We start from the raw sequence: 19819 nt of genomic DNA, 5'->3' as shown, positions 1-19819 counted from the left end.
TCTGGCTGTAAGGCATTTCCTTAATTAGTTAGCTATGGGGAAGGGCCCAGCTCACCGTGGATGGTTCCATCCTGGGCTGGTGGTCCTGGGTTCTGTGAGAAAGCAGGTTGAGCAAGCTATGGGAAGAAGCCAGTAAGCAGCACCCCTCCATGGCCTCTGTATCAGCTCCTGACTTTAGGATTCTGCCCTGTTTAAATCCCTTTCCTAGTCAGGAATGATGAACAGTGCTGTGGAAGTATAAGCCAAATAAATCCTTTCCTTCCCAAGTATCATGGTGTTTCATAACAACAATTGAAATCCTAAGATAGTTGGGTATCAAATTCAGTGTCTCCTGCCTACACAGAAAGCACTTTACCATCTGAGCTATCTCCAAGGCTCTATTTCTAAGTATTCTATTAGAATTATCGAAGAGAAACCGCTAAGCCTAAGTAATTGCACACATATATTTTGGGAGAAGAAGGCCTGATTGCGTGTTTTTGGCTTTGAAAACTGATTTAGAAGGCCGGGGAAGTAGCTTAGCAGGGCAGCACTTGTCCAGGAACTGTTAGGTTCTGGGTTCAAATTCCCAGGATGGAGAGAGAGATGGGTTTGGGAAGTTATGTTTGAGCCCCAGATCACATTCCACCCATCTTTAACATCTTTGCATCATCTTGTTGGTATTTATGGTTCAACACTTGCAGCTTCAGAATGAGGGTGGTAGCAGAGCCTGTACCCCAGGAAAGAACTGTTCCCTCTAAGTGCCCACATTGGAAGCAACCTAGTATAGTGCCCAGTCTGTCTCAGGAATCGCTTGGAGCCAGACCAACTGTGCCTTTCATTGTGTACCCAAAGGGTTATCACTCAGCCTCTCTGAATGAGTTTCTTCATCTGCAAACTAGCAAGTGAAACTCATGTTTACTTGAAGACTCAGTGCGGATAAACACAGCACAGCGCCCGATCCGTGGTTAACTCTTCAGTAAGCATGCAGTAATACACATGATCTAGATGACCCTTAAAGCAGCCTTTTAGCTGTTCAAGTTGCAAGTCTTTCCCCGAAGCAGCAAGAAGACCATGAATTGCCACCCACGCCACAGAGGTGATTTCCTGAACGCTGAAGTCCTGCTGTTAGCAGAGCCCTGTGCTGTGCATGCGTACATCGAGCTGAGTTGTATGTACCCCAGGAACTTCCTGGCTGGAAGGAAAGGGAAACAGCAGTGACTCAGATCCAAGGCGCCAACCAGGAACAGAGATGCATGTGACAAGAGGCATTTGGAAGAGGCAGTGCAATGACAGGTCCACCCAGTCCAGGCTTTGCTAAAATGGGGGGCTGGGATTAGAGTTCTGCCTGGCTTAAATACTCACGCATTTCCTCTGTACCTATCAAGAAAGCCAAGGTTAAAGTGCTCCTGGAGTAGACCAGGTCTGCCTGATAGGTCTGTATTTTGTGTTGTCCCGCACGGGGGTCCTTGCAGTGTGGCAAGGGTGACTGAGGAGCTGAATTCTATCTTGCACTGAAATGTTACCCGCAGTTGCTGCGTTAGATGGCATATTGAGACAAGGAAGATGCATTTAAAAGGAAGGTCTGACATCGAGGATCAAAGTCTTTAATGTCGAGCAAAGTGGGAGGACTTAAAAGCAAGAAGGGCAACGGACAGACTCCAGCATGAAAGGATCCTTCACGGCCACCAGGCTGGTTTTGTGGAGGCCAAATCTCTTGCTCCTCGTGAGCCACACAGGAATTCGGTTGCTGTGCTCTGACCCTGCCATCTTTGTGGCTCTTTGTCAACCAGTCTGGGGCCAGGCCAGAGCCCGTGGGGAGGGCTCCCTTTGGCAAACACACTTCCCTTCTTCTCTGTTTGTATTTGGCATTAAACCGAGTAACTGTCTCATGCTGAAACCACCACACGTGTCTAATTCCCATTTTGTTTTCTGTCAGACTCAGGCAGAGCACCCATGGAAAAGCTGGCACTTTTGGGTCACAAAGAGTGTTCTCTCTGCACTTGCTGATGGCTGGGGATGCACTGGACATGAACTGGGCAGCCATGGGGACTGCAGGCCTCCATCAGAATCATTCAAATCTGAGTTGAGCAGCCTTGGGTGGGTGTGTCCAACATACACTATGGGAAGGAAGAGGAAAGAAAGAACAACCGCTAGAATAAAAAGATGTTTTCTACTGTGTTGCTTTTCTTTATTCCTCTTCCTTTTTTTGTCCCTTCCTTCTTTCCCTCTTCCTTCTTATCTTCTTCTTCTCCTTCTTCTTCCTTTCCTCCCTCTCCCTCCCTCTCTCACTTGCTCTCTTTCTTTTCAGGTAGGCTTCTCACTGGAATCAGGAGATTGCAGATAGTCTGGGCAAGCTTGCCAGTGAGCCCAAGGGACCTGCCTATCTCCATTTCTCTAGATCTGGGATGACACATGCTTGCCACCACACCAGCCCCAACCCCCCCTCCCCATCCCTTTAAAATGAGGCAGGATCTCATGTAGCCTTGGACAGCTTCAAACTCACCACATAGTGGAACATGACTCTGAACTTCTAATTTTTTGCCACCTTCTCCTGAAGGCTGGGATTATAGGCTTGTGACACCATTTTATATAGTTCTGGAAAGCCCAGGACTTCATGTCTGCTAGCTACTCTAGCTATCTGAGCTGAATCCAAAGCCAATTATGGTATTTCTAATTCCCAAGGTCTTAGTGTATGAAGCAGGCCCCTTCTTCCGGTATCAATCCTTTCCCACTGCACCTTCTGGTAAAGGTCAGGATGGATGCAGGGACTTCCTGAGGCAGGGCCAGCACCACCACACACAGGCCTTCTTCCCCTGGATCCTGGAGCAGGCACAGGACAGGTGTTCAGTGAAGATCGCTTGTTGGAGGAAGAGATCCTTCTTCTCGCCCCCACATCTTCACAAAAACACCCAGTGTCAGTTTTTGTGCCTAACAAATATGAGTCCCTTATGCTCCACAGACATAAAACAAGCAAAAAAAAAAAAAGCAAAAAGCAAAAAGCAGTTTTTATCCACTTTGTAGAGATTGGATACGTTGAGTAAGTTCAATGCAAACTTGAGTTTGATCTTCAAAGAACCCCAAATCCCACTACTTAGATTAAAGAAGCATCCCTCGGGAGCCCATTTTATATAAGGAGATAGACACTAATCAAATATGATGTGTCTGACGTAGCCACCGACAGTCAGTCCTTATCCCAAGTCAGTTTATGGAGCAGATGGATGGTGGCTACAGCTGCTAAGGGAGGGTTCGTGACAGCTGCTCAGGGAGAGCGCCCTTCAGGGGAGGATGAGCCCCGAGGACACTGTAGTGATCTCCAGAACATTTGAACAGTGGCAAGGTGAAGGGGCACACTCTGCCTCTATGTCAGGGACACCTCATATCTTGGCAAATCTGAGTGATTGTGAATACTACACCGGCACAAGACAGGACAGCTGCCAATGGAAACCCACTAGATTAGTTACTTCAAACTTTACAGAAATCACTTCAAATGTAACAAACGTTTTTCCTCAACTCTTACCCACTGACACATTTCCAAAGCCTGTTTATGTATATATGAACCAATGCCCTGTTGCAAGTGGCAGACACTCAATACACAGTGGCTTTGTGAAACAGGGTGCTGAAAAGCCAAGCTTTTGGGAGCAGCTGGATCTGCCTTGATTCGTTCAGACCTTCTTTCCTCTATTGTGGCTTCACTGTCAGGGCCTCTAGGCTCACCCCCCCCCCGGGGGGGGCTGCTTCTGGAGATTCACAGTGACTGATAGCTCCTTTGCTCTGGTAGTTCCTGCGCTGAGAGAAAGACAGCAGTGCTGAAGCTCTGAGCTGCCTGCAGCTACACACTTCCTCCTTCCCTTTGAGAGATTCTTCTTCCTGGCAGCCTTTGGAATTCTCCATCCCAGAGTTTAGGATAGGAGGTTATTGGCTCACCTTGTTCCTTTGCCCGGCCTGTAGCTTCCCTCTCTTCCTAAATCCTGCCCTCAGCTCTTTCAGTCTGTGGAATCCTGATTTGAATCCAACTCTTGGTTTTTATGCGCAGATCTTTGCACACAGGTGCTTGCTCTCTCTCACTGGAGCTCCTCACTAATGAGTAGAAAGTAAGGTACTCATCTGGAGGGCTGCCCTGGGTTTCTAGAGAAAGTGTATTCAACACTCTGACAACAGACTCTGGGGCACAAGTGCCACTCAAAGTTACAGCCATTGTGCTTGCTGGGAGTACTATGAATACTTTATGCTGATGTGTTAGCAGTAAGGTTATCTTCCAATAATCCATGAAGGTGATCTAGGAGGAAACGTTCAATAAGGAACTTAACTAGCAGAAGTTTATTTCTTTCTTAGATAAAAGTCTGGAAAGATGGTCCAGGGAGAGAGAGAGAGAGAGAGAGAGAGAGAGAGAGAGAGAGAGAGAGAGAGAGAGAGAGAGAGCGCATTCCTATGTGAGTTTGTATGTATGCATGTGGTGGTCAGAGAGAACAATCCTGGGAGTCTTTTTCAGGTACTGTCTGCCACTTGAGACAGTCTCTCATTGGACTGGAACTCAAGGATTAGGCTTGGCTAGCTGACTAGTGAGCTCTAGGGACCCACTCATCTTTCCCTCCCTTGCACTAGAAGTACAAGCGTGCCACCCCATCCAGCTTTTCTCTCCTTCGTCGCCAGCAAGTACTTTACCAGCTGAGATACCTTCCGGGTCCTTTTCGACTTTATTCTTGTAGTATTTAGAGATTGTTCTTCAGGGATACCTCATAGTTCCAGAGGGTGGCTCTAATTTCAATTATCATGTTTCATGCCAGGCAGAGGTCAGGGAGAAAAAGTTCAGGTTCTTTTTCTTCTGGAAGGTTCATACTCCGGTTCTGCACAGTTCTCAACACCAGAACGTAAGTCATACCTAGCTCTCAAGGGTGTAGCCTTATTGAAGAGTATCCAGCTACAAAGCCTTCCTACAGCGGGGCAGGAAGGGTAGGCTCTACGGGCACAGGCTAGACACTAGGAGTGCAGAGAAAGTCTCATTTCTGCGTATTCTGGGAAGCTCTGAGGATTCCCCGTCACCTGAAGAATGGAGAGTCAGCTTCCAAGTCTTTAAGAAAGTCAGACACTAAAATGCAAGTCTGTAACTGTTCCCTGAGCCAAGGCACTTTGCTTGCTGTCTTCCCCTCAGCCTGCCAGCGGGGCTGGGGATAGGCAGAATATTGGCCCCAGGCAAACTTGGTTTGAGGCCAAATTCCAGGACTCTTGGGGCTGACTGGCAGCCACTCTGTCTGAGCAACCTGGGAGATCCTGAGAAAAGAATAAACATCCGAATCCCAGAACAAAATCCTCAGCGATGATGCTCCTGCTGTCGGCTCCGGCTGGGAGAATGAGGTCATGGGGACCAGCGAGAGGCTGAAGGGCGCCAGAGCACAGCCCTACTGCCCATGAGCCGCAGCTGGAGCCCAAAGTAGAGCCAACTCTCAGGAGGGCACTGTCTCCCACTGCTTCTGTGGAACCGATTTGAGTTTGGGCGCTGGAAGACTGGACCGCCAAGACAGCTATTGGAGCCAGCAGCAAACAGGAGTGTTGAAGAAAGGAAGGGCTAGGTGTAAGGACTGAGGAGGCTAGGTTAAGTAGATATAGAGCAAGAGGACTTTTAAGGCAAGAAAACTACTTATAGGATACTGTAACACTGGATGCATATTGTTACCCAATGTCCAGATCGATAGAAAGTAATGCGGGGGGTGGGGGGTGGGGGTGGGGGTGGGGCGGACTCCCGAGTTGGTTCTGTGGTTGACAGTACTTACTGCTCCTGCAGAAGACCCAGGTTTGGTTCCCACCACCCACACAGTGGCTCTTAATCATCTATAATTCCAGTTCAAGGGGACTGGACACCCTTTTCATTTTTCTTTTCTTTTCTTTTCTTTTCTTTTCTTTTCTTTTCTTTTCTTTTCTTTCCTTTCCTTTCCTTTCCTTTCCTTTCCTTTCCTTTCCTTGTCTATAACACAGTGTAATTAATGACAAGAGCAGAGCTGTACAAAGATATAACTGAGATTTTATGTCTATTGATTAGCAACTCCTCTTCCCCCATCCTCCCAGACCTTAAGAAACCATTAAGATCTCCTTTAATTTAACGGTTGCACTATTTAGATACCTCATGTAAGGGGAAGCATGTAGTCTTGTCCTTCAGAGCCTGGCCTCCTTCAGTCAACACACTGTCCTGGGGGCCATCCGGTGTCTTAAGTTGCAGGATTTTCTCCTCTCTAAGGAATTGTAAGGCTGAGCAGTGTTTCCGGGATGAAGGTATTACTCAGGGTCTGACATCTTTTTCTGACCTTGGAGGTTCCAGGCAGAGTTATATAGATGGAGATGGAGATGGAGATGGAGATGGAGATGGAGACAGAAATAGATAGAGATACATACATACATACATACATACATACATACATACATACATACACACATACTTGCTGGCAAATCACTATAACTCCAGTTCCAGGGAATCTAACACTAATACACTTAAAATAGAACAAAAAATGATAAAGTAACATCAAGGGTGAACCTAATATAATTTATGAACTTGGGTTGCAAACTATGTCAATGTAGAGTCATCTACTATCACAACTGGGGGGAAGTGTTTGTGGTCAGGGAGGATGAAGAAGGAGCACTGTTCTTGGTTTTGCTGCAAGCCTAAATTTGCCATTCCTAAAAAGTCAATAAAAATGGGTAAGGAGTGGAGAGACAGGGAAATATGGAGGGGAAGGGATTGATCTTGTGAGCAGCATTGTCAGTATGGGTACAGGAGGAATTACCGAGCCAGTGTTGAAAAGAAGCTTCACGCATTTACCAAATGGCCCCAAAGCTGACAGAGTCACAAGACAGAGTCACCAGATCCTAGGTAAACAGTGACTGTTTGTCAAGGTCAAGGTGTTAAAGAAATTAAGGAAACTCCAATCAGCCAGCAACAAAATGCTGTTTTGATGTTGAGCCGTCCCTTTCTATGGGAAGGTAGCTTAACTGGACGTATGATGGGGAGGAGTAGAAAGGGGATGTCCCATTATTTGCAGCCTCCATGATGTGCTCAGAAGAGCAGCACAACATCCAACTTTGAGATGTACACCACCAGTTACAGCTTGTTGATTGGTGAAGACTCTTGTTTGGCCTGTGAATTTCCTGCTCTTTGAAGAAAATCATGGTTTACCATTGTCTGGGAAACAATGCAATAGAAAGTCCAGTGTCTAGAATGGTTTTGTTCTTTCTGATGAGCTGATGGTCCAGGAGTGCTGTCTGTGAGGATCATAGGAATTTCCATCAGCACCATCCAACATGGCAGCCATTGGCCAAATGTGCTGCTGGGTACTTGGGATGTGACTAATGCAGAGGAAAAAAAAAAAGGAATTTCCTAATAAAGAGAGCATAACACTTAAGTAGTCAGCTGTGGCTAGTTCCCTCTGTATTTCTAAAATTATTATTGTCCAGCATTTTTCTTTTCACTTCATTGTCTCTCAAAAGTTTGTTTTTTTTTTAAAAGTTTGTTTTATATATGTGATGATAATGATGATGATGGTGGTGATGATGATTATGATGACGATGTCAGTGGAAAGCCTCCCTGATCTGAACCCACAAACACAAGTCTCAAAATGGTCATGTCTGCACACACACAAAAAAACCATCTTACCAGAGAAAAGCAAAGAGACACCATGGGATCCTAGAAATAAGGTAGAATGATGCAGAAGTTCTTAGCTACATAGCTAATGCAGGTTATCACATCATCATCATACTACATGTGAGGGGTCACAGAGTGGGTGATAGTGTCATGCCCCTCATGGCTTTCCCACCAAACAGTCATCACTGGCTCCCTGTTATCTGTAGTCAGTGAATAAAACACGGTGTAACAACTGTGTGGCTCTTTGGTATTGCCTCAGATCTAAGCAGAATACAGTTGGCTTCTCATTGAAAAGCAGGAGGCCCTCTTTTGGCAGAGCCAATTTAAAACAATATTTTCTTGCCAGGCAGTGGTGGAGCACGCCTTTAATCCCAGCACTCAGGAGGCAGAGGCAGGCGGATTTCTGAGTTCAGGGCCAGCCAGGGCCAGCTACAGAGTGAGTTCCAGGACAGCCAGGGCTACACAGAGAAACCCTGTCTCTTAAAAGAAAATTAAAAAAATAATAATTATATTTTCTTTTAAATTAATTTTTACTTCCTAGCGTTTTGAGGTAAGGTCTAGCTGTTTCAGAGGTTGGCCTGGAACTTGCTGGATTGCCCAGGCTGGCTCCCAACTTACCTGCTCGCGCCACCACCACTCTGCTCCTGGTTCTTGAGGCAGTGGAGTCCACAGCTGCCCTGCTCAGCGGTGCAGCTGATGGTAATTTGGGGATCACTATGCAAGAAGGACTGATGTCTCTGAAGCACACATTGGAAATATGGATCTGAAGGCAGGATAGCTATTTCCGGGGGGATTGACTTACCTTTCCTGCTGGGGTGCAGAGCTGGGGTTCTGACTCCACCAGAGTACTGCGCTTTTCCACTAGGCATAGCCGGCCCCATGACTCAGTCCCCAGGGGGGGCTGTAGCCTGTTCTGTGCTGATGCAACAATGATTTACTAGTTCCTCCAGAAACCCAGAATGGTATTCTTGCTGGAGGGACAACCATAAGACCCTCCAGAGTAGAGTGTCCTCTGAGTGGCCGGCAATACCCAGGAAGATGGTAAGTTTGGCCCCTTGCTTCTATAGCTGGTAAGGAAATACACTGAGCCTTGTGGATTGATGGGGATGAAGAGATACCCACCAATGCAAGATTGCTATTGTTATCAGCGACTTTCCCAAGGAATCCTCTTTATAAGGCTTGACTTGGAGCAGTGGTTCTCAACTTGCTGGGCTTCGACCCCCACAGAGATCAACTTTCCTGCACATCAGATTATTTACATTACAATTTGTAACAGTAGCAAAATTGCAGTCAGGAAGTATCAACAAAATAACTTTGTGGTTGTGGGGGGGGTGGTCATCCCAATATGAAGAACTGTATTATAGGGTCACAGCATTGGGAAGGTTGAGAGCCACTGCTCTGGAGGGAAGGGCTGTCCATAGTTGTCCCCAGAGCAATGAAGTGAGGGCTTGCCCAGGATCCTCGTGAGGTACATGGGAAGAGGTACCCTGCAGGCCCTGCCCCATCGGGCAGGGAGGTGAGAAAGGTTATCTGGAACAGATGGGACCTTGCCTTGGTAGACAGGCTGCTCTGTGGCCTAGGCACACTCAACAGCCCTGCTAGGGTGGACAGAGTGCTCCCCGGTTTTATTTTCTTCTGATTTTGTTTAGGATCTGGCAAAATCTTTAGAGATGCTTCCCTTCTGAAGCTGCTGCTCACAGTATGCAGTGATCAAGAGGGGCTGCCTCCCCAAAGCTCTGAGCAGACTGGGAACCCCTCCCATTTCTCCTTGAAGTTTGTTGGCATTTGTAGTCATTGACCCTATGCAAGTTCCTCTGAGGTTTTTTTTTTTTTTTTTAAATTAGATATTTACTTTATTTACATTTCAAATGTTGTCCTCTTTCCTGGCTTCCCTTCCAAAAACCCTCTATCACCTCCCCCTCCCCCTGCTCACCAAACCACCCACTCCCGCTTCCTGGCCCTAGCATTCCCCTACACTGAGGCATAGAACCTTCACAGGACCAAGGGCCTCTCCTGCCGTTGATGACCAACTAGGCCATCCTCTACTACATAAGCAACTAGAGCCATGAGCCCCACCATGTGTGCTCTTTGGTTGGTGGTTTAGTCCCTGGAAGCTCTGGGGTATCTGGTTAGTAGTAGGGGCTGCCCATAACTCCATCTGATCATCTCACATGGCAGGTGTGCATAGGCTGCAACTAGTCCCTTCTGCCTGGAGCCTCCTGGACTGTGTCCCCACAAATGGGGAAGGGGAGAAGTGAGTATGTGGCCACTTCAGTGGCTTGCTTTGTACATGAGAACTGCTGTTGAGGTCTCGGTTGAGATAAAAGGCTTTTCTGTACCCATCTATCCACAGGGGGTGAGTCATGTAGCTGCTTCCTCTCCCTTCCATCCCATGCCCTATGTCCAGGAAGGCAGGGACTCTTGGACAGAGAGAGACAGCCAACAAGGAAATGCTTGTATCTCTGCCAGTGCAAGAGATAGAATGTCCACAGTTAACTCTGTACTGGCACCTTCATTTCCAATCTTAAAAAATAACCTCTGTGACCAACCCAGCAGGGTGAGATGTTGGTCTTTTGGTGTGATGTGAGCATCCGCTGTGAGCAAATGTTCTGCTTGATACATACAAAATATTCTCTTCCTGAGACCCCTGGTCAACATGACGGGCTGAGCAAGGAGTTCAACCTGCCGATTCCCCAGGTGGCTGGTGTCTTCTACTGGATTATGGCTATGACTAATAGAATGTTCCAGAACATCAAGGGACATCTTGGGACATTTCTGGTCAAGTAGCATCTAGGAAGACTTGAAAAGCATGCCAGTCCATGATCTGGCACCATCTACTGAGCTTGTACCCCGACACCATCAGCACATGCCAGCACGCCCCAGAGTGTGTGTCAATTCAGGGCAGTGTGGCTAGGGAGACCTTTTTGAGTTGGAGTTTTTTTCCCAGTAGTTCTCTGGAGTCCAGACACAGGCTTTATCACCTCTCCATGGGAAAAGTGGCATCATGGTGGACATTGTTAATCTCTTAAAACTGCACAGAACCATGTTAATGAAGTCTTAATAGGTCCTGGTTTATGAGTTCAATAATAATAATAATAAAATAAGTCCCTGCCTCTGGTCATTCTTAAAAGTGAGCCTGACTTATCCTTTCCATCAGGACTTTATGTCTTTGTTGGAACTGTGAACTAAGTCCTTTAGCTCAAATCACCCTTGGAGTAGAGAGGAGACTATAAACAACATCTCAGGCTGCACTAAAAATGGTCAAGACCTAGCAGGCTGCCTGGGCTTTCCTAGTGTGTATTCCACAAGCTGTGCTTAGCAAATATAATCCCCATGAGCACTGCTCTTTATTCTGTAGTAAAAGCTCCTAGAGTCCAAGTGTAAAAGTGGGTACCCTCAGTATCCTTGTCAGGGGCAAGACCATGACGGGCAATGTCAGCAGGCCTGTGGAGCCCTGCCCACCTGCTGCTCTTAACTAGGATCCCAGATCACAGCAAATGCAGAAGGGAGGGTTTGAAGAGTGAGGGGGTTGAGAGTAGGGGAGACAAGGGTGGTGATCATTTTAAGTCTGTAGGAACTGAGCAGGGACTTGTAGGTTCTTCTAGTTAAGCATCTTCTCCAATCCTGAAAGAGAAATTTATTACTCCTGATTTGCACACGCGGAAGGAAGCTGAGAGTTGCAGCTGATAATTATGAAAGTTTCCATATTCTTAGAACTGCTGTTACTGGGAGATGCCAGGATGCAGGACACCACAGATGTCTGGGTTTTTATCCTCTGCTTCTGTCCCTCCTGTTGCTACCCTGTGAGTCATGCGCTCATCTTTCCAAAACTCAGTCTATTCACCTGTTCAGTGGGAATAACTGTGGTCTTTCTGCTTTCCCTGGGTGGCTTTGTAGATGAAATTAGATATGGATGAGAAGCAGAGGGGAAGGTTTTGTCTTTGTTAGGGTCCTACCAACTTCAGAGAAGGGAAGAGTGACTGTGTGGAGAGGCCCACTAGGACTCTGTAGGAAAAGGAATTCTGGAGTAATGAAGGTTTTTTGTTTGTTTGTTTGTTTGTTTGTTTTTATGTGTCATACAAACACAACTCAAGGTATAGAAGTTAAAAAAAAAAAAAACCTCATATTTTCAGGTGGCATTCTGATGTACTGGGTCCCTGCAGAAAAGAAAAAGCCACCATGGCTTGTGCTTCCCCCCTGATGCTGAGATCTGTGGCTGAAAGGAGATGGAGGTATGTAAAGATGAAGCAGGTGGCAGGGGCTTTCCTGTTCAGATTGGCTCATAGCCTCTATGACATCAGGTACAAAAGGGGCTAGAGAGATGGCTCGGCAGTTAACAGCACTTTCTGCTCTTGAAGAGAACCAGAATCTGACTCCCAGCACCCACACGGTTGTTCACAACCATCTATCGCTCTATTATGCCGGTAGGATCTACCTGACAGCCTCTCTGCCGTCACAGGCACTAGTCATGCACATGGCTCACAGACATATATGCAAAGATATGCAAACCCAATTTAGAAAGTTGAAAAAAATTTGTTTAAGGAGTTTAAAATTATTTAACACCTGGGAGTCCCAGAGGTCAAGATGAGTACTCACTAGTGAAATACATAGCAGAATATGTATTTCTGTCTAACAAAAGAATTTCTTCAGGTTGAATCAAACCACCACCACCACCAACAACAACAACAACAACAAGCCATGCCCCAAAGAGTCAGAGAACGAGGGGCGGAATGTCAGCTTCACAGCGCTCAGGGCTCTGTGCAGAACAGACTGACTGGGCAATCAAGGGGGTTGTGGGTGTTTGGCAAAGTGTACCAGAGGGAGGATCTCTCTAGTGCTACTTTTGAAAAAGCTATGCAATTAAAAATATATTTCTTTAATTTTGAGAAAGTTGAAAATATATAGAATAAGTACAAATCTATCCCCAAAATGCCCAACTTGTCTGTCCTCTTTCCAGAAACTCACTTGTTCTTAACATTTCCCTACATCTATGTCATTATTCTTCTCCTCTCTTTTTCTGTAATTAAAAAAAATCTATATTCCAGTGTAGTCATAATGTGTGGATTTTCCAAGAACAAGACTATTTTTTATAGACTCTTAGCTCAATTCCATTGCAAAATTAGAAAATTTAGCAAAATGTTTTATAGAGTTTAAGAGCAAACAAGAAAATGGAGGGGGTGTCAGTCACGGGTCAGGTAGTGCAGTGTCTCGGTGGGTGGGCTAGACAGGCTCCATCAGAACCGTTCAACTCTGTTGTTGTCAGGTAATAGGCAGTTATGGAAGATGCATAAGTGAAGGAACGTAGCTGTGATCCAGTGACAGGTGAGGCTGGAGAGATTGAGCAGCGGGTAACTTGTTGCTAGAGCTTGACCCATATTAGGCAGCTCTCAACCTTCTCATCTGGTATCTGTAAGCATTCATACCTGTATCATATATACACAGACAAATAGACAGACATACAGAAATAAAATTTAAACAACAGTTTAAAAAATATTGGTGAGTCACATGTACCTGAAGGCCATCATTTTATTTGCCTTTCATAATTGATGTTCTTGGAGGGTACAGTGATGTCTCCTTGGGGTTTCTCTGGCCTTTCTTCACAACTACACTGGAGTTGAGTACTTTTGTCTGTGATGTGCTCTGTTTGTGTCACAGCTGGGGACAGGTGATGCTGCATGATGTCATTGCTAATGTTGGAACAGATGCTACTGATTTTCATTCTCCCCCCCACCCTCCAAGAGAGAGGGTGGGGCGGAGAAGAACATCAACTTGACTTGAAGTTGGATTGGGAGACAGGTGGGAAGCACCTGGGAGAAGGAGAAAGAGGGGGAATGTGCTCAAACTGTATTATATGAAAAAATTTAAAATTTAAAACAGAAATAAAGCTAAAAACAAGTAAATAAAAATGAGGAATTTTTTTAAAAAATGAGGAATCTGAATAGTTTCAGGCAGAGCCATAAATAGACCATAACAAAGGCTGTGTCATGTGGAAATAGCATGGGAAGGAAGGCAGGAACAAGGCCAGAGGAAAGGGCTGCTGAGAGGAACGGACCAGGGATGGACCTGTCTCCAGGGCTGTCAGAATAATGATGCACATGTTAATGCAGGCACTGTGACACATGCATCCCCCCTCTCAATTTTTAAATTTGAGACAGGGTTTGTCTGTGTAGACCTGCTTGTCCAGGAACTCACTCTGTAGACCAAGCAGATCACAATTTTAGAGATTCGCCTCCCTCTGCCTCCGAAGTGCTGAGATTAGAGGTGTCTGCCATCAAAGGTGTCCTGGCTTGCATTATTTCTTACAATTCTTTTTTTTTTTTTTTTTTTTTTTTTTTTTTTTTTGGTTTTTCGAGACAGGGTTTTTCTGTGTAGCCCTGGCTGTCCTGGAACTCACTTTGTAGACCAGGCTGGCCTCGAACTCAGAAATCCCCCTGCCTCTGCCTCCCAAGTGCTGGGATTAAAGGCGTGTGCCACCACGCCCTGCTATTTCTTACAATTCTTAAGCAATACCATGAGGAAGTCTTATTATGCTATTAAAATTTATTCTCTCTCTCTCTCTCTCTCTCTCTCTCTCTCTCTCTCTCTCCCCCTCTGTGTGTGTGTGTGTGTGTGAGAGAGAGAGAGAGAGACTCTATGTGGAGATCAGAGCACAATTTGGAGGAGTTGGTTCCCTTCTTCCACTGTGTGGATCGTATGGATTGATCTCAAGTTGCCAGCCTTGGCATCAAGCACATTTATCCACGAGCCATCTTGGCAGTTCTAGTGTTGTCTAGTATATGTCTATATGGGAGAACAGATGTGTAGGGAATGTGAGAATTACAGAAGTGTACATCAGTGGTTCTCAATCTTTCTAATGATGGAACCCTTTAACAAAGCTCTCATGTTGTGGCAACCCCAAACATAAGATTATTTTTGTTGCTACTTCATAACTGTAATTTTGCTACTCATAAATTTTAATGTAATTATCAGATTTGCAGAGCATCTGATAAGTGACCCCAAGTGAAATGGTCATTTGATCCCAGAAGGATTTTCACAAAATTTGGAGTGATTTTGGTTTCAACAATTTTTCCATAAGCCACTCAGAATTATATAAACCTGGGAGAGGCATATTGGTTTTATAGAACAGAGTCTGACACTGCTCATAGTGACTGCTTGAGTTTTATTGTAAAGAGTCAGGTGGATACACAACTAGTTTCTTTCATTTGCGCACTGTTTTCTTTGACAGTGAGCTACTTTGTCTGTCCCCAAGCCTATCCATCCTGCCTTCTTGGCTGCTCTCTAAACACCTGTGCCATCCTGGCAGCAGGTCACAACTGCTCTGTTCATTTTTTGTTTTCTCAACTGTCATGGCCACCGTGATCTTCTACCAAGACCTGCGTTTCCAGATTGACTTAAAACCAAATAAGTTGTAGTTTGAATGCCCCAGACACACTCTTTCAGCTTTGTCTTCTGGTAGGACTTGGTGTCAGAATCTTCTCCCAGACCAGGGTCAGTGTGTCCAATCACGGTTAGGGAACATATGGTATGTGTATATTACAACAGATATGGTCTAGAACAATGAGAGCTACCACAGGATCAAGGACTGTTGTGCATAGGAAGAGTGTCTTCCCACCATCTCACAGAATCCTTTCAGCCTATGTGTCAGGGTACGATCTCTGTACTTAGAATTAGAAAGGCTGTCACTAAGAGGTAAGAAACATGGCGTCAGCACCTGAACCAGATTCTACACAGTCGTTGTTCCTCACTGGCCATCTTTAATTATTTGGGTGATCTCTGAGATTTCTGTTGCTCTTTAGGTCATCGTTTATATTCACTGAAGCGAGTATCTGCATCCCATGGTGACCTAGCTCTTTCTACTATCACGAACCTCTAGTTCTAAGCATAAGTCATTGCTGTCCCATTTTATCTTTTCCACATCAACTTTCAGGCACTGAGCCTTTTCTCTGAGCTCCAGAGACTTTCAAACCACTCTCAGTCCGGAGTTAGCACCCATGAATGCCCCTGGACTGGAAGATCCCCTTGGGAGCCAGCTGGTTTATTCTAACCAGTCTCCTCTTCTTCAGTTTCTGTGCCAGCAAAGGCATCCTGGTGAAGCAATGACTGAGCTGGGCCTTGAGTGCTGGCAATCTGGACGGCATGGGAAAGTCACACATGAGCAGAAAGACAGCTCTGTGGAGGCTTCTCTAGGAGCCATAACAGCATGGGAGCAGTTGTGCAAGGCGGATGTCCACTGTCTTGCAGAATCTGCCCTTGAAGCCATTGGCTTTGGCTACATCCCCAGAGAGAAGTACAATTTATCACATACACAGAGACAAAGGATGACTGTCCCTTAGATAAACCACACAGGGCAGCTGATAAGGTAACACATCAGCCCTTTTTTGAGAGGCAAAGAAGATAACTAAGAGGTCACCCAGAAGTATCAAGCCTCTTACATACATTTTTGTTTTTATTGTGTATTATTCTCTAATTGGGTCTAGTGAGGACAACTGTTACCTAAATGACCCAAAAACTGTGAGAATGATGGAGAAATCAGAAATCAGAAGGCATGAGGGAAATCAATGTTTCCACTTAGACACCCCCTGGTTTGTAAGCTTCAAAGTAGCCAGAGCAAGCATAGAAGGAGCTGCCGTCATATTGTCAGGCCACACAGGATTAGGAACTTGGCAGAATTGTCAAGGACAACAAACTAACCCTTATGATCTGGGTCATTATCAAGAGAGGAAGCTTTGTCAATTCCCTGAGATAATGCAAGATGAGTCTTCAATACCAACACAATGAACTCCGGAGCAACCAAGTTTTCAGTGTGTGGAAATGTGGATCAAGGTTGAGCTGGGAGATTGTCAGTCAGTGTGTGATAACACCAAGCTCATGTCTTTGCCAGCTCTCTTGTGTGGAGGTGGTACACCATGGAAGACAAAGATGGAGGACAGGCATGAGAAACATCCTTGTCTCCTCCACTTCCCATCTCTTCATTCAAGTCGTAGAGGTCAAGACAGAGGTGGGGGTGAACTTTGTTCTATCTTTTCAGTCCTCTGCTGAGTTGTACCAAGTTTCTGTGGAGGCAAGAGGCTACTTGTACCTTCCCCTTTCTCTTAAAATTTGTGTTTTAAAAAAATGTGCTCAACGTCTACCAAAAAATGCTTCAATCTGCTTTTTTTTAATTGCTCAATCTGTTCTTAATGTTCAGAATTTCCACAGTTTTCCCACCAGACTTTGTTTGAAAGCTAAGAATAGCAAGCAGGCTTCTTAAAGCAAAGTTAGGAATAGCAGAACTAATTTCTTGAGTCTCCAGAGGACTCTGGGCAGCAGGAGGCAAATGAATGCTAAATTGATCACTGATTTGCTAGGAACCTTCAGCCTAAGGCACCTCTTGGTAGTTCTCTTTAGCTTCCTAGGTCCTTGAAGCCTATGGAAGAATTAGCGGGCCAATTCTTTCATTGCATCGTAAAGCATGTCTGTGTATAGATAGAGTTTGTTATCCATTATAACCTGCACTCTGCAGCACACTGTATTACATCAACTATAACCTCTTTGATGATTGATCTCGTATTTTCCTTCATTTTTCTGTGCCCAGAAAAAGTAGTAAATGTTGAGAAATTAATCATTTGATTTAGAGTACTTTTGAAAACACCTGACAGAATAAAACAATTCTTCAGGGAGCTAGGGAGGTGGTTCAATAGTTTTAAGTATTTATCATGAAAGCATATGACCAGAATTTGGATTCTTAGAAACGTTTGTAAAAGCTGAGCAGAGTTGGCAGCCTGCCTGTAATTCCAGACTTGGAAGGTAGAGTATAAGACAGTGGTTCCCAACCTTCCTGATGCTGAGACCCTTTAACACAGTTCCTCATGTTGTGAGAAACAACCCCAACCATAAAATTATTTTGTCGCTACTTCATATCTGTAATTGAATCACAATGTAAATATCTGAAATATCTAAAATACAACCCCTATGTGGGGTGAGACCAAGTGTTGAGAACCACTTATGTAGGACTTATACAAACTGGCCAGCAAGACCAGCTGTACCAGTGAGCTCTGGGTTATGTTAAGAGTCTCTGCCTCAGTAATGAGGAAGATAAATAGAAGATGATTAACAGCATTAACCTTGGGCCTCCAAAGTATGTTCACCAAGGTATGTACAAAAGATATACATACACGCACACCACTCTCACACACTTGAAAAATGGAAAAATAAAAAAAAAATATTCTTTGTAAAAGAGTATCTCAAATACAGGAGTTTGTGGACTTTCCCTTCTTTGTTTGTTGGTTTGTTTGTGTTTGTTTATCGTTGATTTTTCTTTCTTTTTTAACAACAACTATAGAACAGACCCCTCTGTTTCCCCCTGGATGCTTGGCCAACAAACCTCATCTCCTTGCCTGAGGAAGACAAACTCTCCAGGAGATGAGATGGCTCAGCTGGTGAAGGCAAACTTAAAATTTTGAGTTCTCACTCCGGACTCCATGGTGGGAGGATTAAACTGATTCTAAAGTTGTTCTCTGACCTCTCTACCTATGCAAAGCAACACAAGTACACTGCACTCACATATAACACACACACACACTCACATGCATGTGCATGTTGATCATGAATAAAAATTTAAAAATAAGAAAGATAGCTTTCTTTCCTGCATTCTTAGCAGCATGACAATCATCTTCAAAATACTTTCAAGATCACTTTGAATATGTCTGAAGTGTTATTAATATCAGCCTTTGAATATCCACATCATATAATACTGAACTTGGAGCGGCTTTTAGGAAAAGAAGATTTCTGTTCATTTCTGTTCAAACCACCCTCTGTCAAGGTGATTTTCCCCTCACTCAGGATTTTTTTTTCCTCCCAAGGGTTTAGAATTTGATTAATAAGAACAAGCTTTCAACCCTGGCTTCATTATAGACTCTGGAGTCTCCTGCTTGTTCTGTTTTGTTGTTATTTGGGGCACCATTACAGAATGCATCACTGTGTGCCTTGCCCAGAGCCTTAGGGATCCATGTGTTAGGAAGCTGAGCCCATTCTGTGGGGACAGAGGCATTTTATCCAGGGATTAAGAGCATGTGTCAGATTAAGGAAGTTTATCCCTTTAAGCATGAAATGCTTTGTATTATTTTAGCAATCTTAGAGGGAAATCTCTTTCAAATGCATTACGCGCTTACCCATCTTCCTTTCTTGTCTTTTCTCTAGAGCTTGAATTCTTGGTGGTTTTCAAGGCTTACCTTTCTCCTAGTATCTGTGGGCAACATTGCAGCAGAGCCTGGCTCTTCTACCAGGAAGCCCCAAAGCCCTTTATTTTTAGATAACACCTTAAGACTGCCTGCCTACCTTCTCTACCACTCCACCTGTCCTGTTGATTACAGTAATAATAGATATTTGTCCAGGTATTAAAACAGCATGGGACTATGTGAAATGAGATAATTACAATTTGGAGTATATTCTGGGATTTTTTAAATGGATGACAGCAGACCCATTGGCTGTGTAACTTTGGGTGAGCTCATTAGCCTTTCTCTGCTTTGATTTCCTAGTCTATAAAGTGGGGATGATAGGCAACTTTTAGGGATATTGTAAGAATTAACTAGGCAGTTAGTAGAGTGTCTGGAATATAGCAAATGCCTGAAAGTGTTCATTCCCTTAACCTTTCCTGAGGTAAAATAGTTTGGGAAGCCGGGCGTGGTGGCACATGCCTTTAATCCCAGCACTTGGGAGGCAGAGGCAGGCGGATTTCTGAGTTCGAGACCAGCCTGGTCTACAAAGTGAGTTCCAGGACAGCCAGGGCTACACAGAGAAACCTTGTCTCAAAAAAAAAAAAAAAAAAAACCCAAACAAAAAAATAGTTTGGGAGATTGTATGATTATAAATGGATCCCTGGGCTCCTCTGCTATTGTTGCCTCTCCCGTGGTTGAGGAATTGCCAAGATGAGAGTGGCATGTCTGTGGGGGATTATCTTGATTATTAATTGGTGTAGAGAGACATAGTCCACTGTAGGTGGTGTCTTCCCTAGGCACGTAGTCCTGGGTTACATAAGAATGGTAGCTATGCATGAATGAGCAAGACAGTGAATCCCAGCAAGCAGGGTTCCTCCATGGTTCTTGTTTTCCAGTTTCTGCTTTGAGCTCCAGCCCTGACTCTCCCCAGTGATGAATTGTAACCTGAACATATAAGCTAAATAAACGCTTTTCTCTCCAAGTAACCAAAAGGTAACTAGAATATCAGCTCCCTGCC

At 44.7% G+C, this 19819-nt stretch overlaps 1 long non-coding RNA gene across 1 annotated transcript in view; it reads left to right on the top strand.

Annotated features, from left to right (window-relative positions):
- Positions 1-19819, top strand: part of Pax6os1 (paired box 6 opposite strand 1) — a 134251-nt gene that overhangs the window by 60197 nt on the left and 54235 nt on the right. Inside the window, exon 2 of the long non-coding RNA NR_002867.2 lies at positions 11740-11838. This is a non-coding gene — a long non-coding RNA (paired box 6 opposite strand 1). The remainder of the gene's footprint in view (positions 1-11739; positions 11839-19819) is intronic.

This window comes from Mus musculus, chromosome 2, assembly GCF_000001635.26.
Source record: "Mus musculus strain C57BL/6J chromosome 2, GRCm38.p6 C57BL/6J".
In the NCBI taxonomy this organism is placed as follows: domain Eukaryota; kingdom Metazoa; phylum Chordata; class Mammalia; order Rodentia; family Muridae; genus Mus; species Mus musculus.
Note: the sequence above shows the minus strand (reverse complement) of the source record. Positions and strands in the feature narration are given on the sequence as shown.